Raw genomic sequence first — 18,580 nt, 5'->3', positions numbered from 1 at the left:
AATGCGTTTTTGACCGTCTGTACGTTTCGCTCTGCTTGTCCATTAGTTGCCGGGTGATACGGTGCTGAGTATTTGTGATATTTAACACCGACTGTAGTCAGGAAGTTGTTAAATTCCGCGGACTTGAAATTTGTTCCATTATCAGATACAACCGTTTGAGGAACGCCATAAGCCGCAAATACGTCGTCCAGCAAAGTAGTTGTCGCGGCCGCCGTAATTGATTTAGCGATTTTCACCTCTAACCATTTGCTATACGCATCCGAGATTATCAGTAGCATTGCTCCTTCGAACGGCCCCGCATAGTCAATATGAATGCGTTCCCACGGTCCCTTGGGATACTCCCAATGATGATCGCCACTTTTCCCGGGTTTGTTTGCCTGTTTTGCACATGATTCGCATTTGTTCGCCATGTTCTCGATATCATTGTCTATGCCCGGCCAGTATATGAATGAGCGGGCGATTCCTTTCATCTTGACAATCCCTAGGTGTGATGTGTGTAAATTGTCAAGCAGTTTGGCTCTGTACTTTGGTGGAATGACGACGCGATGCTCGAACATCAAACATCCTGACGATAGCTTGTAACTCACTTCTGGGGACTTGTATCCTGTCCTCTTCAAGCATTGGCCTGTTTCCAGCAGTTTAATTATTTTACCCAGTCGCTCGTCTTTTCTGGATTCGTTTGAAATTTTGTCGGATCATAATGGTAATTGGTTGATTTGGCGAATCACAAAGTTGTCGAACTCGTCGTATTCGTCTGGATTATCCGTATATGCCTGCCGCACCTGTCCCACCTGTAATGTTTGCTGTCTTAGAGGGTGGGCCCGTGAAAGATAGTCGGCGTTAGCGTTTGCCTTTGAATTTTTATACACCACTTCGAAATCAAATCTACTCAGAAAGTCTGCGTAATTAGCCATTCTGCTAATGCAAAGTACTGGTAGAGATTGGTCTGGTTGTAAAATTTGTGACAACGGTTTATGATCTGTGATTAGCGTGAAATGACGCGCGTATAAATATTTGAAAAATTTCTGAACTGCCCATACTATTTCCAGTGCCTCTTTGTCCATCTGTGGGTATCGCTGTTCTGCAGTATTCAGTGTTCGACTTGCGTATGCAATGGGTCGTTCAGTTCCGTTCTCTAAGCGATGTGATAGCACCGCTCCCTACCCTGTTTGACTCGCGTCCGTCGCTAGTAGAACCGGTAGTGCCGGGTTGTAGGGTATCAAGACTTGCGGAGAAACCAGCGCCTGTTTTAGATACTCAAAGGCTGAATTTGCCTCTTTGGACCAGTGAAATTTTTCGCTTTTCAGCATATCGCGCAATGGTCGCGCTCTCGTCGCCAGGTCTGGGATAAATGCACTATAGTAAGTAGCTTTTCCTAAAAACAGTTGTAGCTCCTCCACATTCGTTGGTTTGGGGCTATTCAGTACAGCTTCAATGTGTTTGTCAGATTTATGCACCCCCTGTGCGTCGATGCGATGGCCTAAAAACTCCACCGATGGAGTAGCAAAAACACACTTTGACTTATTTAAGCGTAGACCATTGCATTTGATGCGATTTAGCGTTGTCGCCAAAACCCTCAGCAGCTCTTCAAAATTTTCCGCGAACACCAAGATGTCATCAAAGAAATTTAAAACGTTTGGCACTCCTTGCAGGAGCGTCTCCATTTTTCTTTGCCAAATAGCTGGAATATTTGCTGCCCCGTATACCGCTCGAGTCGGTCGTACTAGTCCGTGTGTAGCTGTGTTTAATGTCGAAACATGTGCGAAATCATCGTCGATCGTAAGGTGTGTATATGCGTCGGTTATATCCAAGTGACAAAATATCGCCGCTTTTTCATTTTATTGAACAAGTCTTCCGCTTTAGGAATCGGATGTTCGTCAATAATCATTCTTGGATTAACCGTTGGCTTGTAATTGCCAGTGATGCGAATATCTCCATTTTTTTTTCGCGACTACATGTGTTGCTGAAGCCCATTCCGAATTCTCTACTCTCACGTAAAAGCCGGACTGGATTTTGCTTGGCATACGCCTCTCTCAATGCCATTGGTATTTCGCGTGCTCGTGCGAACACTGGTGTGGCTCCCGCCTTCAGCTTCACTTTTGCAGGCGGCCCTCTCAACTTACCCGCTGTCGTGTCAAAGACTTCTTCGTAACTTGCAACGAGATGTTGTAGCCGTTCTTGTTGGTTTTCTGAAAGTTTTGGCACGGTTGAACTTATAGAGTTAATTTGCCTGGCTGACGAAAATAGCTCCGAAAAGTTAATTTCACGTGCGAATTGTGAGACCCATTCTCTGCCGCAAAGTGTATCGAAATCTTCTTGGACAACATACAGATTCAGGCGCTGCTTAGTCCTCCCCAATGATGCGGTTACTACAACCCCACCCATGCAGTTCACTCTATGGCCCGTGTAGCTTGTAAATCGTCTGTTTTTAATAATCTAAAATTCGGTTTTATAGTGCGAAGAGTTTTATAATTAATAATGGCGCATGGGGCACCCGTATCAAACTCCATCTGTATTTGCTTTCCATCGATATTTACGTGAAGCATTTTTCTGTCTACTGCTTTACATACATTAATGCTGTTCAGCTGCTGAACTGCTTCGAGCTCATCCTCTGAAATCTGATCTAGTTTTGCCCTACACACTTTTGCAATGTGGCCCAATTTTCCACACGAAAAACATTTGGAGCTACTGAATTTGCAGTCTTTTCTGCTGTGTTGGCCTCCACATCGGTAACAATTTGCGGATTTTTCTTTTGGCTTCTTGGTCAACTTTTCAGCATTTGCATTTCTTTTTGTTTTGACTGGTTCGTATCCCAGTTTAAACGTTGGTTCACTTGGTTGTTCCCACTCTGTACACTTCAGATCTGTTGTTGCACTTTGTGTTAGTTCGATTGTGTGCGCAATTTCGTATGCCTCAGTAAAATTGTTTGGTTTTTTACTTATAACCTCATTGCAAATATAGCATGACTCCACGCCATACAGGAACTGCTCTGTTAACATCCTATCCAAAAAGTCGCCATATTCACAATATGCAGCGCCCTTTTTTAAACGAAGTGCGTACTCGGCAATCGATTCGCCTTTTTCTTGCTTACTTTGTCTAAATTTGATACTTTCAGCATACTTGTTCCGTGAGCCATCAAAATGGCGAATTAACACGGTTTTTATTTCATTGTATTTCAGCGAGTCAGGCGTCTTTGGGCTAACAAGTATTTTTAGTGCGGCGTTCAGCTCTGCCCCCATATGCACGAGTACGAATTTGTGTTGTTCCTCTTCTGGAACTTTGCTCAGCTGTAAGGCCCGATCTACGTGTGTGAAAAAATCCTGCACTGAGGATTTGTCTTCTGACTTGTATTCTGCAATACTAAACGGTGGCGGTTTGGTTGCTGCCCGCTGATTTGCATTTGCCCCAGCACTGTGGGAAGCCCCCTCTACAGCCTCGCGAATTGCCCCTGCCAATGCACCCATCACTCTCTTCAAATCTTCCGCTGTGAGGCTCATCTTTTTAATCCCACTTTTGGCACCACTTTTGTATATGTATATTTACTCAGTTTATTTAATATGAGTGGATATGAATATTACAATATAAAATGTGTTGAGTTAATACTAAAGAATAAAAAAGAACGCAAAAGAATAAGCAAAACAGAGTTGCCAAAATTATAGTAAATTAATTCAGTGTGTGGCGTTACCACTTCGTTTCGTACATAACACTCGGGAAAGATTTTTTGCCGAAAGCATTGTTATGGGACGTCGGGCAGTTTCGCGTAAAATTCAGAAGGCAAGGGAACGATTTAAAAAGAGGAAGAAACTCCGACAGAAGGTAGTGGCATCTATTAAGATAATAAGTACCACAGACCCGCGTGTGTATGCGGATATAGATATAATGGGTATACAAACACGCGGCTTACTAGATACTGGCGCCTCCGCCAGCCTTCTAGGCCGTGGCTGTCGGGAGTTTGTAGAAGGATTAGGAGTTCCTATCGAACGTTATGTGCCTCCTGTCAGAACTGCAGCCGGCCGCAGACATAATGTCTTAGGCAAAATAACTTTAACGGTAAAGTTCAATACAGTAGAACAAAAAATTACATTTTTTTTATGCCCATATCTCGAACAAAAGATCTATCTCGGGGTCGACTTTTGGAGAGCGTTTCAACTGGCACCTGAGGTAATTACTGTGGTATTTAATATATAAATCACTATTTAATAATAAGCACTATTTATTTTTATAAAATATTTTTATTTAACCGCTCCTAAAAGTATGTTACAAAACGTTTTTAAATATTTCAACCGAATGAAAATTTTTGAAAGACAATATTTTACAATTGAAAAATAAAAATTAACAAGAACAAAAAAATTCAATTTATTTAAAGTAGGCACATTTAAAGTTGAATATAAATATAACCCTACAATACTCCCCCTTCCGGAGATTTAATGTTAAATAAATTAAAAGTAACTTTCTTTTTTGTTTTTGTGTTAGGTATCTGTATTTTATCAATCATTGCTGGTTTTAAACGATCAATAGGAATAGATTTAATTTCATTGTTTATTTCAATTTTAAAGTTTTTAATATCTTTTTCAATAACTCTATAAGGACCTTCATACGGATGTTGCAAGGAATGTTTGTTTATTACACGTACAAAAACAAAATGACAATCTTTTAAATCTTTTGGAACAAAAATACCACTAGAATTTTGATGATGTTCCAAATTTGATTTAAAATTTTTAAAATGTTCACGCAAACTACTTAAAACATCCGTTGAAGTTATATTCTCTGTAGTTGAAACAAATAATTCACCAGGTAATCTTAAATTTTGTCCATAAACCATTTCAGCCGGTGTTGCTGAAATATCTTCTTTAAAAATCGATCGCAAACCTAATAAGTACTATTGGTAACTCTTCATACCAATCTCTGGATCCATTCCTAGCCACTATTGAAGATTTAAGCTGTCTATGAAAACGTTCTATCATTCCATTAGCTTGGGGCTGATAAGGAGAAGTGGTTATTTGATGACTTCCAAGAAGTTTCGTTAATTCTGAAAACAAGTTTGAAGTAAATTGAGATCCCTGATCTGTTGTTATTTCTAATGGAACTCCAAAACGTGAAATATATTCTTTAAAAAATTTATTTACAACCGTAACTGCAGAAATATCTCTTAGTGCGAATGCCTCTGGCCAACGTGTAAATCTATCAATTATAGTTAATATGTAACGATATCCTTTTGAAACAGGTAAGGGTCCAACAATATCTAAGTGAATGTGTTCAAATCTAGATTTTGGAATTGGAATTTTCATAACTGTAGATTTTGTATGACGATGTACTTTCGATTTTTGACAACTTATACATTCTTTAGACAAAGTATTAATATCTTTATTCATTTTAGGCCAAAAATATTTCTTAACTATCAAACGACGTGTAGCTCTACTACCAGGATGTGAAATCCCATGTAACATATCAAATATTATTTTTCTTAAATTGTTTGGAATGAAAGGCCTAGGATTTTCTCCTGACACTTCGCACCATATATTAAAGTTAAGAACAGGAATTTTTATTAGTTTCAAATTTAAAAATGTTTGCTCTGAGGTAAGTTTGCTTAATTCACTGTCTTGTTGTTGTTCACTTTGTAAAATTTTTAAATTAATGTCCGAATTATTAATCGCTTCTACTTCAAACGCACGAGATAATGTATCAGCTACAACATTTTCTTGTCCTTTAATATACCTAATGTCATTCGTAAACTGAGCAATGAATTCCATATGTCTAGTCTGTCTTGGACTGCGTTCTGTTTTTGAATTTAAAGCAAATACAAGAGGCTTGTGATCTGTGAAAACTGTAAATTCACGTCCTTCTAGATGGTAACGAAAATGTTTAATGTTCAAATAAATAGCTAATAGTTCGTTATCAAATGCACTATATTTAATTTCGGATGGAGACAATTTCTTTGAAAAGAATGCAAGTGGTTCTGACTTATTATTAAACGTTTGATGTATGACACCACCTATTGCCGTATTGGATGCATCTACATTTAAAGAAAGTTTTGCATCTTTGTTAAAATGATTTAACAATATCGCAGATGCAAACTTTTCTTTAATGCTTTCGAAAGCTTTATTAGATGTATCGTCCCAAATTAAAATCTTGTCTCGCTTCTTATTTGTTCTATTAATTAAATCATAGATAACTGTCGTAAACTCTGCTAATTTTGGTATATATCGATGGTAATAATTAACCATACCAATAAATTTTTGTGCCTGCTTAATAGATTTTGGACGATCAAAATTTCGAATGGCTAAAACTTTTTCTTCTGAGGGTCTAATTCCCGTTTCAAAAATATTATGTCCTAAAAGTCAACATTTGTTACGCCAAAAGTACATTTACTTGGTTTTATATTTAAACCGTACTCCGTTAGGCGCTGAAATAGTACGCGAAGATCTTTGAAATGTTGTTCCTCATTTTCGCTTGCCACTAAGAGATCATCAATATATGTAAAACAAAGTCTAAATCATTAACTACTTCATTAATAAATCGTTGAAAAGTTTGCACGGAGTTCCTAAGCCCGAAAGGCATTCGTACAAGTTCAAACATGCCAAAAGGCGCAGTGATTGCAGTTTTATAGATATCCTCTTCTGCCATTGGAATTTGGTGATAAGCTCTTACCAAATCTAATTTTGAAAATATTTTCTTATTTCCTGGATTCATGTTGAAGTCATGAACATGGGGCAAAGGATAACGATCAGGAACTGTTACGACATTTAATCTTCTAAAATCTCCACAAGGACGCCAGTCATTTAACTCCTTCTTGGGTACAAGATGTAGAGGAGATGCTACTGCTGAATTAGAAGGTCTACATATCCCTGTCTTTACCAAAAAATCGAATTCAGTTTTAGCTACTTTGAATTTAATGGGGTCTAAACGTCTTGGTTTAGAAAATGGCAAATTTCCTTCAGTGACTAATCTGTGAACTGTTGTATGTCTAACTGGTTGTGAATAATCTGGTTCAGAAAATAAAGAAGGAAATTCTTTTAGTAACTTTGTAAATTTGTTATCAACAGCGAAAACTTTTGGTAGCGAAACATTACAAACACATGAAATTGTGTTAACTGAAAGACTTGTTATCGGATCTACTAAGCATTTGCGTTTAACATCAACTAAGAGACCATATTTACACAAAAACTCAGCACCGATAATTGAATTAGCTATATCCGCTATTAAAAACGTGAACGGAAATTCGCGACACAGTCCTAAATTAATATTTAAAAGTTTTTTACCGTATGTCGAAATCGTTCAACCGTTAGCTGCAGTTAAAATAATATCTGATGACTTTTTCGAACTTGAAGATTTTGAAACTGGAAGCACTGAAATTTCTGCTCCACTATCTATTAAAAAATTAAGTTTGTTTGTTTTATCAAAAATAAATAAGCGACGTGTAAAGGTGTCTAAATGTCCGTTGTTTGTCGCCGTAACAACGGATAACTTTAGTTTGACGAACTATTATTTTTAAAAGCGCATGGTTGTTCGCACTTCAAAGCCTGATTACCAAACTTATAATGATACCTACAGAGCCAATTTGGGTTGTCACGATACTTTGATCGATATCTAGAAGGACTTCTAAAACGATTCCTACTAAAAGATCGGGACCTTGAATAATTTTGACTCATCTGATTTTTAATTTCACTAATCTCTAATGACAATTTTTCAAAATTTTTGTATATCATGTTAGTTGTTTGAACCAAATTTGAAATAATTGCATTTTCGCTTTTAGAATTTGGAAAATTACTAACTGAGGCTATTTCATTTTTATTATAAACTTCCCAAATATTATCGGCTAATTTAACTAATTCACTTATTTCATTCAAATTCGAACTAGTAAGAATAATACTTAAATTTTTGGGCAACTTCCTTATCCAAAGCTTTTTAAGAATTTCTTTGCTAAATTGTTTCCAGAGAGTAGCACTAGAGACCGATAAAACTCAGAAGGTTTACGATCTCCCATTTCTGAATTGGATAACACTCGATCTAATTTGGCATTCTCACTTAATGAGTGCCGTTCAATTAAAATTTTCTTTAATGCAGAAAATTTGTCATTTTCAGGAGGGTTTTGAATAAAATCAAGAATTGTCATAATTACATCCTGTAGAAGTGCAGTTATGACATATTCATATTTTGTCCCTTCCTGAGTAATGTTCTTTCGACTAAATTGCATTTCAGCATGGATGAACCATGCTTCAGGGCAATTAGTCCAAAATTGGGGAAGTTTTACCGATGTAGCAAAAATTTCATTATTTTGATTCACATATGGATTTGGTAAATCATTTTGATAATTTTCATTATCCAAATCAATAAGTGAATCGTTTAATTGATTTCGTGGTGTAGATGTACGTATATTATTTGATGGTGAATGAAACATTGTTAATAGAATAACTACAAAAATTATATTATAGGAAGAAATAAAAATGTCCGGAAAGGAGCGTTTACAAAACCCAAATTATTAATCTGTTCGCGCCCATGAACCTTTTTCTCAACAAAAGGGTGGCAACTACTCAAGCATAAAGTGTTGGCTGCGGAAGAGAATTGTCAAATAACACGATCCACGTGTTCTTCTGCTTTTTCGCCATACTATAATTTACAGCATAACCTACCAACTTGTAACATACACAATTTACCAATATATATTGAATTTAAATAAAGAAATCAACCTTTCATTTTTGTAAAACTTAACACAAAAATTGGGGACCGTGACAGGACTATAACGTTGCTATTGTATACCAATTTATCGAATCGCCAGTCAGCATCGCTATCAAAACTACAATAAGAAACATTTATTTGGAATGCCAGCCATTGCAATCAATTTCAGCCGGTGATCAACTCAAAGCAGTCTCCGCAGCCTGACCAATGCAGCTAAGTGTTTTCCTTAACTTCCTATGCACCTTCCTATTAAAATCCCAGCTATTTAAAGTGATTCTACTTGCGTGTTTTCATTAAGTTTTTTCTTAACTACTTGCCATTGTGCTAAATTCATAAAAAAGGCGGATTAAATTAATTGTGAAGAACATATAGCAGGCAGATTAAGATATCTTGCTACCCTGATAAAGTTTTATGAGGAGGGTGAGCTAATAACAGGCATATTAGTGAATATATTGCTAGTCGTTTTGCAGCTAAAATGCTCTCAGAAAAGGAATCTGGTAGCGAAACAAATCTAAGAGATGCGCAAGAGTTACAAGACTTGTTCACCAAACGGAGTTCAGTAAAAGGACAAATTACAAAGTTCAAAAATTCGCTTACTGGGCTCATGGCAAAAGATTCTTTAACGTCGACTGAAGTGTCAGAGTTAACTCTTAGGCTACGTAGATTTGAGTCGTTAACTAACAGATTCGAGGACTTGCAAAATCAGATAGAAGTGCTAAATGCAAGCAATTTGGATGCCGAGATTGATGAGCGGGATTATATTGAACAACTATTCATAACCAATATTTCTCTTGCTCAAACATTAGTTCAAAGGTTTAATTCAAGTCATTCTGATGCAAATGAACGTCCGGTTGTGAATAACTCCTCGGCTACACCTTATGAACATCAGGGAGCAAATTTTAAACTACCCCAAATACAGATTGTAAAATTTGACGGATCTTATTTCCGCTGGCTTGAGTTTCGAGACACCTTTGTATCATTGATTCATAACAACAATCGCATAGCAGCCATTTACAAATTTCATTACCTCTTATCATACCTAGCCGGCGATGCATCTAATGTTGTTGCCAATTTGGAGGTATCCGATGCCAATTATGGCACTGCATGGAAATTACTATGCGAACGTTATGACAATAAACGCCAGCTCATAACCCATCATTTAAATTCTTTATTGAATTTACAACCATTGAATCGAGAATCTGACAAATCCCTACGATTTATGGTAGACCATATCACTAAAAACCTTCGCGCATTGTCAAGTTTGGGTCAGCCTACTGATCAGTGGGATGTGTTAGTCGTACACATTTTGAGTTCAAAGTTAGATAGCCGTACTCACACCAAATGGGAGGAATGGCGTGGTACACTAAGTGACATGCCTGATTTAAAACAGTTTCAAAGGTTTTTGATCGATCGCGCCGACGTCTTAGAGGCTTTGAACCGTACGCCAAGCAATTCGAACAAGGGCGTCAAGCCCCTTGGAGCCACTAGCAAATCAGAGTACCCAAAAACAAATTCGTTTGCGTGCATGAACTCCAATGATAACAAAGGCGGGGATTCATGCTATCCGTGTTTTCTTTGCCGAGGTGATCATCGAATTTATGATTGTGCAAAATTTAAAGCTCTAAGTGTGCAAGATCGAATAACTACGGCAAACAAATTCCGATTATGTCTCAACTGTTTGCGGTATGGTCACAAGGTGCACAGTTGCAGACTAGGCCCCTGCCGCGATTGTAAAGGCAGACATAATACCCTTTTACATGCACCGTCTCAGGGAGCGTCTAGTTCTAACAAAGGTCCCAACAAAATTGCCACTCTTGAAACCGTAGCAAGTTTGTCTAATCAGGATTATTCGCAAGTTTTGTTATCCACTGCTATAGTTAATATATCGAACCCTCTTACAAATCAATCCATAAATGTGAGGGCTCTGTTGGACTGTGGTAGTCAATCGTCCTTTATAACACAGTCTTTAAAGGACAAACTTGGCCTGCAAACCAACAGCTCAAATATTATAAACATTGTGGGTATCGGGGACAATGAAACCAATGGCTTAATTGAAACATGCAGCGCCCACCTTACTTCGTTAACCGAACCCTTCAAGATCACACAATCGTTTTTGGTGTTGCCTAAGTTAACGGGTGATCTTCCAAGATATACCATAGATGCAAAACAATTTCAAATACCCAAGACCATGCAACTTGCAGACCCTTCTTTCAATGAGTCTGGTCCCATTGACCTTCTAATCGGAGCCGAAATATTTTGGGATGTTATTGGCAATAAGCAATCTTCACTAAGCCGTGAAGGTCCTAAACTAAGGAGTTCCAAGTTCGGTTGGCTAATCTCTGTCCGACACATAATAAGGTCCTGCCCAAGTCCAGGTATGTTCAGTGCCACCAGGCCAATGCTTCAATAAGCTTTCAATCGATCAATAAACAATTAGCTAGGTTTTGGGAGTTGGAAGAGATTCAGCCTAGGCATTGTACTTTAAGCCCGAGTGAACGAGAATGCGAGGAACATTTTCTATTCAATACCCATCGTTTAGAGTCTGGTAGGTTTTCAGTCGGGTTGCCGCTAAAGGACACTCCAGACTGTCTGGGCGAGTCTTACCATCTAGCAAAGAAGCGTCTGCTACAGTTAGAAAAACGCTTTCACAAAAGGCCGGACATTAAAGCTCAGTACTTAAATTTCATAGAGGAATACTCAGAGTTAGGTCACCTTACCAAAGCAACAGTAGACAATTCTATGTGTTCATATTTTTTGAGCCATCATGCCGTATTCAAGGCCGAAAGTGAATCCACCAAAATTAGGGTTGTCTTCGACGGGTCAGCTCCCACATCGTCTGGATATTCCATCAATGACCTCCTCATGGTAGGTCCAAATCTTCAGGATAGTCTGTTTTCCCTATTAGTCCGAGCTCGCCAACACAAGTACCTACTGACAGGTGACGTGGAAAAGATGTACCGTCAATTTTTGGTTAATGAGGCAGACAGGCAATTGCAGATGATCCTTTGGAGGGAGGATGAATCTACGCCTATTAAAACGCTCATGCTGAATACCGTGACATACGGGATGGCCAGCTCCAGCTTTCTTAGTACACGCTGTCTATGGCAATTAGGTGAAGAGTGTGACGACGATACCATCAAAACCATTATCCAACATGATTTTATGGTTGACGATCTAATCACTGGAAGCGACAGTGAAGACACGCTAATTTACATTCAACAAGCCGTCACACAAGCTTTGAAGCGAGGATGCCTCAATTTAAGAAAATTTAAAAGTAACTTACCCAGCTCCAATCATGTATTTTCCTCAACTGAAAGCAACCTCTTGTTTAGCGAATCTACAAGTACACTGGGAATAGGATGGGAACCAAGTACGGACGAATTATTTTTCCCCATTCAGAGGGTATTTCCTACACACACCGATAAATTAACCAAACGCTCCATGCTCTCCTCCTTATTTAAGATCTTCGATCCCTTAGGCCTACTAAGCCCATGTATTATACAAAGCAAATTGCTGCTACAGAGACTATGGAGCGAAAAAATTGATTGGGATGATTCAGTTCCAAATGAAATACAAGGCGCCTGGAAAAAATTTGTTCTTGCGTTACCGGCCCTTCTTGAGATCAGGATTCCTCGACGCACAATGTGTGATAATCCCATATCGGTAGAATTGCATTCATTCAGTGACGCTTCGCAGCATGCTTATGGGGCATGCATTTATCTCAAATCGACAAATTGCCATAACGAAGAGACAGTCGCGCTACTATGTTCGAAGTCAAAGGTAGCCCCTATTAAGCCGACAACCATACCCAGGTTAGAGCTTTGTGCAAGCTTGCTTGCAGCGAAATTGTGCGAAGCCGTATTAAAGTCGGTACGTTGTGAAATAAGTCGTAAGGTACATTGGTACCGTAGTACTAGGATGGCTTAACACCAGCCCCCAAACACTAAAGGCATTCGTTGCAAATAGGGTTGTCGAAATAAGCGACTTAACCGATGTAACTTCTTGGCGGTATGTTCCCACTCATCTTAACCCTGCCGATCTCATTTCAAGAGGAATAAGTCGAGACCTTATTTCTAGTAAACCTATTTGGTGGTCCGGTCCTAAATTTTTAATCGAACCCGAAGATTCGTGGCCTATATTAAGTAAACCACCACCATCTTCGAACAATTTGCCTGAAATCAAGCATACAGCCATGCTCTGTGAAGTAGCTACTGAAAATTTTCTTATAAAGTTTGAAAACTATTCAAAATTCTTAAAATTAAAACATATGCTTGCTTATATCTTTAGATTTATTCACAATCTAAAAAACTCGAACAACCGAATCACAGGCAGCTTATCGGTTGAAGAATTGAGTAGCTCTTTTCAATATTTGTGCCGTCTGGCGCAGCAACAATCCTTTCCATCTGAATACCGATTGCTCTCTAAAGGAAAACCCCTAGGTGCAAAATCTGCAATTTTGTCATTAACTCCATTTTATGACACAAATTTAATGAGAGTAGGCGGTCGCATAGCCGCTTCTGAATTCCCATTTGACAAAAAACATCCAATTTTGCGCGTAAGTTTGTTTGTTTTATCAAAAATAAATAAGCGACGTGTAAAGGTGTCTAAATGTCCGTTGTTTGTCGCCGTAACAACGGATAACTTTAGTTTGACGAACTATTATTTTTAAAAGCGCATGGTTGTTCGCACTTCAAAGCCTGATTACCAAACTTATAATGATACCTACAGAGCCAATTTGGGTTGTCACGAGACTTTGATCGATATCTAGAAGGACTTCTAAAACGATTCCTACTAAAAGATCGGGACCTTGAATAATTTTGACTCATCTGATTTTTAATTTCACTGATCTCTAATGACAATTTTTCAAAATTTTTGCACATCATGTTAGTTGTTTGAACCAAATTTGAAATAATTGCATTTTCGCTTTTAGAATTTGGAAAATTACTAACTGAGGCTATTTCATTTTTATTATAAACTTCCCAAATATTATCGGCTAATTTAACTAATTCACTTATTTCATTCAAATTCGAACTAGTAAGAATAATACTTAAATTTTTGGGAAACTTCCTTATCCAAAGCTTTTTAAGAATTTCTTTGCTAAATTGTTTCCAGAGAGTAGCACTAGAGACCGATAAAACTCAGAAGGTTTACGATCTCCCATTTCTGAATCGGATAACACTCGATCTAATTTGGCATTCTCACTTAATGAGTGCCGTTCAATTAAAATTTTCTTTAATGCAGAAAATTTGTCATTTTCAGGAGGGTTTTGAATAAAATCAAGAATTGTCATAATTACATCCTGTGGAAGTGCAATTATGACATATTCATATTTTGTCCCTTCCTGAGTAATGTTCTTTCGACTAAATTGCATTTCAGCATGGATGAACCATGCTTCAGGGCAATTAGTCCAAAATTGGCGAAGTTTTACCGATGTAGCAAAAATTTCATTATTTTGATTCACATATGGATTTGGTAAATCATTTTGATAATTTTCATTATCCAAATCAATAAGTGAATCGTTTACTTGATTTCGTGGTGTAGATGTACGTATATTATTTGATGGTGAATGAAACATTGTTAATAGAATAACTACAAAAATTATATTATAGGAAGAAATAAAAATGTCCGGAAAGGAGCGTTTACAAAACCCAAATTATTAATCTATTTTGATACATATACAGATACATATAAATAATATTAATACTAGATACAGCTCACCAAATATTTGTCGCAATGGTTTTAAAATTGATTGATGAATTTAGACAATGTATTGTGCAATGGCTTTAAAATTGATTGATTAAATTGGACAATGTATTGTGCAATGGCTTTAAAATTGATTGATGAAATTAGACAATGTATTGTGCAATGGCTTTAATTGTTTTGTATTTGTAGCTTTTGTTGTTGTTGCTCTTGCAATGTTTGATTGAAAGGCTGATGTTAATGATGCAGCGGTAACGTCTGAAATAATGACAATCCAAAAATACGACGAAGACGACGTCGTGCAGTTGAAAATAAACTAATTTTATAGAAGTGAATCTAGTTTTTGGACCACCACGTCTACGTCAAATACGCGTTAGAGAGGGCTCTTGTGATGTTCACGATATATTTGGTATATATTTTCAACTTGTTTTTCAGATAATTCTTCGAGTAGTGAGGACACTTCACACTAGTTTAAAGGTGCGAATTACAAAAGTTTTAGCTAGTTAGAGCTGGACGTTGCAAGATGTTACGCACTTTATTTGAAAGTGAATTTAAATAAATCTCTTCACTGGTCTTTTGTAAATCAATTAAAGTTTGTTCAAGTGCACCACCTTTAACAATTTGTTTAAGAATTTGCTGATAAAAACGTAATAAGTTGGATATAGTAAACAGAACTATGGTATCGTTTTCGGAAGTCAATATGGTTTCCACTCGCATAATATATAACTAGGAAGAGAATAAATCGATTTTTGCTGAACATCAACTGGCGGCGTTATTATTTCATACAGCATACAAGAATTAAAATTTGATTCGTTGTTTTTGAAGGACGGTTTTTATGTTTGGCTGGCTAGATCGCCAATGTGGTATTTAATATATAAATCACTATTTAATAATAAGCACTATTTATTTTTATAAAATATTTTTATTTAACCGCTCCTAAAAGTATGTTACAGAACGTTTTTAAATATTTCAACCGAATGAAAATTTTTGAAAGACAATATTTTACAATTGAAAAATAAAAATTAACAAGAACAAAAAAAAATTCAATTTATTTAAAGTAGGCACATTTAAAGTTGAATATAAATATAACCCTATAATACTCCCCCTTCCGGAGATTTAATGTTAAATAAATTAAAAGTAACTTTCTTTTTTGTTTTTGTTTTAGGTATCTGTATTTTATCAATCATTGCTGGTTTTAAACGATCAATAGGAATAGATTTAATTTCATTGTTTATTTCAATTTTAAAGTTTTTAATATATTTTTCAATAACTCTATAAGGACCTTCATACGGATGTTGCAAGGAATGTTTGTTTATTACACGTACAAAAACAAAATGACAATCTTTTAAATCTTTTGGAACAAAAATTCCACTAGAATTTTGATGATGTTCCAAATTTGATTTAAAATTTTTAAAATGTTCACGCAAACTACTTAAAACATCCGTTGAAGTTATATTCTCTGTATTTGAAACAAATAATTCACCAGATAATCTTAAATTTTGTCCATAAACCATTTCAGCCGGTGTTGCTGAAATATCTTCTTTAAAAATCGATCGCAAACCCATAAGTACTATTGGTAACTCTTCATACCAATCTCTGGATCCATTCCTAGCCATTATTGAAGATTTAAGCTGTCTATGAAAACGTTCTATCATTCCATTAGCTTGGGGATGATAAGGAGAAGTTGTTATTTGATGACTTCCAAGAAGTTTCGTTAATTCTGAAAACAAGTTTGAAGTAAATTGAGATCCCTGATCTGTTGTTATTTCTAATGGAACTCCAAAACGTGAAATATATTGTAACGAATTTGCTGCAAATCCTCTTATTTGTCCCTTTTGCTAGGTTCGTATCGCTAAACTGTTGAATAAATAACTCCAATATTGAATAATGGAAAAATGGCCTTTATTAAAATGCTTCACAATAACACTCAAACTGTGCAACGAATAGCTTAATAACCAAACTGATAGCTCAAATGAAACTCCACTAATCAAAATAATACTGGTATTGCTCGCTAGATATCTTCTTAGTCGTAACTGCTGATCAACTCAAATCAAACTGAATTACTTCTTACTCGCCTGCACCGCTTTTATAGTTTACGCTGCATACTTCTAGGCTCTTCGATTTCCAGAAGTTACTAGTTGTTTCGGCTACAAAATCGCCAGCCGCAACTACGTGCACAAATTATTGCCCTCTCTTGTGACCACTGAGATAAGATATATGCATGTGTTTGTGCATTGCCGCTCCGCTGCTCGTATACGTACATATGTGTAGACGCAATTATTTATTCGTTTATGTAAACACATAAAGATTGAATTATTGATGTGAATGTTTGTAGTTTACAGTCTCTCGCGCGCACATAGCCGTATAAGTAAATGCATCTGTGTGTGACATCTCTCTGGGCTGCCTTATATATGTGTATATTTGATTTGATTATTAACGTAAATACTGCTTGGCATGGCCTTAGCATCGCCTTAGTGATGGGATAACTCAGGGGTGGTAATATCCGTGACACTGCCCTCCACCTAAGTCTGATCGTCCCGATCAGACAAATCTCTCGATCTAAACGTTGCCAGCCTTTCCAAATGAACCACTTTCATTTTGGTTCGTGGTTTACCGATGGTTTGTATGCGGTACACTACATCGTTGATCCGTTTTACAACTTTGTATGGGCCTTCCCAATTACACTGCAATTTCGGGGACAAACCTTTTTTACGTTGTGGGTTTTATAACAGCACCAAATCTCCTTCCTGAAAACCTTCTGAATTAATTGCTTTATCGTATCTGGCTTTCATCTTGTCACTCATAATCTTTGTTCGTTGCCTTATCAGATCATGAATTTCTCTTAGCTCTTCTTCCAAATCACTAGTGGATTTCCTGACATTTCTCTCCGCATTGGCATCTATCCCAAACTTCAAATCAGCTGGCAGTCTAAGGTCATTGCCAAAAATTACTTTTGCAGGGGTTTGGCCCGTTGTCTCATGCACTGCTGATCGGTAAGCCATCAAGAATAATGGTATGCGGGTATCCCATTCTTTATGGTATTTGTCTACTACTTTCCTTAAGTGCTCCTCCAATGTTCTATTGAATCGTTCTACCATACCATCGGATTGAGGATGCAATGCAGTTGTCCGTGTTTTTGGAATGCCCCATGACTTACACATTTCCTGGAACACAGCTGATTCGAAATTCCTACCTTGGTCAGAATGTAACTCCATTGGTACACCATACCTTGCAACCCATTCGTTTTTAACCACTTCTGCTACTGTTTCTGCTTCTTGGTTTGGGATTGGGTATACCTCTGGTCATTTACTGAAATAACCCATAACCACCAGTACGTATTTGTTTCCGCGGTTACTAGTAGGAAATGGACCTGCGACATCCATGGCGATCCTTTCAAATGGCGCACCTGAGTTATATTGCTTCATCTGGCCATGACTTCGTGTTCTGGGCCCTTTCGCTTTGCTGCAAACCTCGCAGTTCGCAATCCACTCAGTGACCGACTGACGGCAACCAACCTAATAGAATCTCTGTTTAATCTTCTCGAGCGTCTTCGTGATTCCAAGATGACCTCCGCTTGGACCATTATGCAGCTCGCTGAGCACGTCAGGAATCCTCTTTCTGCGAACAACTATCAGTTTATTCTTGTATTTACCATCCTCACTTTCCCATACTCGATGAAGGCAACCGGATATCAATTCTAAACTGTTCCACTGTGCCCAATATGACTTCGCAATGGGACTCTCTGCTGACATCTCTTCTCTGTTTGGTCTTTCATTTCGTTCGAGCCCTTGAATAACACGTGACAGATCTGTATCTTCTAGCTGGCACTTTCTTAGCTGTTCCTTGTCCCATTCATCTGTACATGTTATATTCATTAGCCGGACATCTATAATGTCTTCTTTAGCCTCGGCTTTTGAACAGTGCTTGCATTCCAAACTACATGGTCTTCGTGACATTGCATCAGCATTTCCATGGGTACTACCTTTTCGATGCTCAATGGAAAAGTCGTAGCTTTGTAGTCGCTCGATCCACCGTGCCAATTGTCCTTCCGGATTACGGAACTGCAGAAGCCATTTCAACGCTGCGTGATCTGTCCTGACACGGAATCGCTGGCCGTAGAGGTATTTGTGAAAATGTTTAATGCAGTCTACCAATGCCAACAGCTCTCTCCGCGTAACACAGTAGTTCCTCTCTGGTTTTCCAA

The sequence above is a fragment of the Eurosta solidaginis genome, chromosome 2, assembly GCF_040869045.1.
Source record: "Eurosta solidaginis isolate ZX-2024a chromosome 2, ASM4086904v1, whole genome shotgun sequence".
NCBI classification, from domain to species: Eukaryota; Metazoa; Arthropoda; class Insecta; order Diptera; family Tephritidae; genus Eurosta; species Eurosta solidaginis.
The sequence above is the reverse complement of the archived record's forward strand: the minus strand, read 5'-3'. Positions refer to the sequence as shown.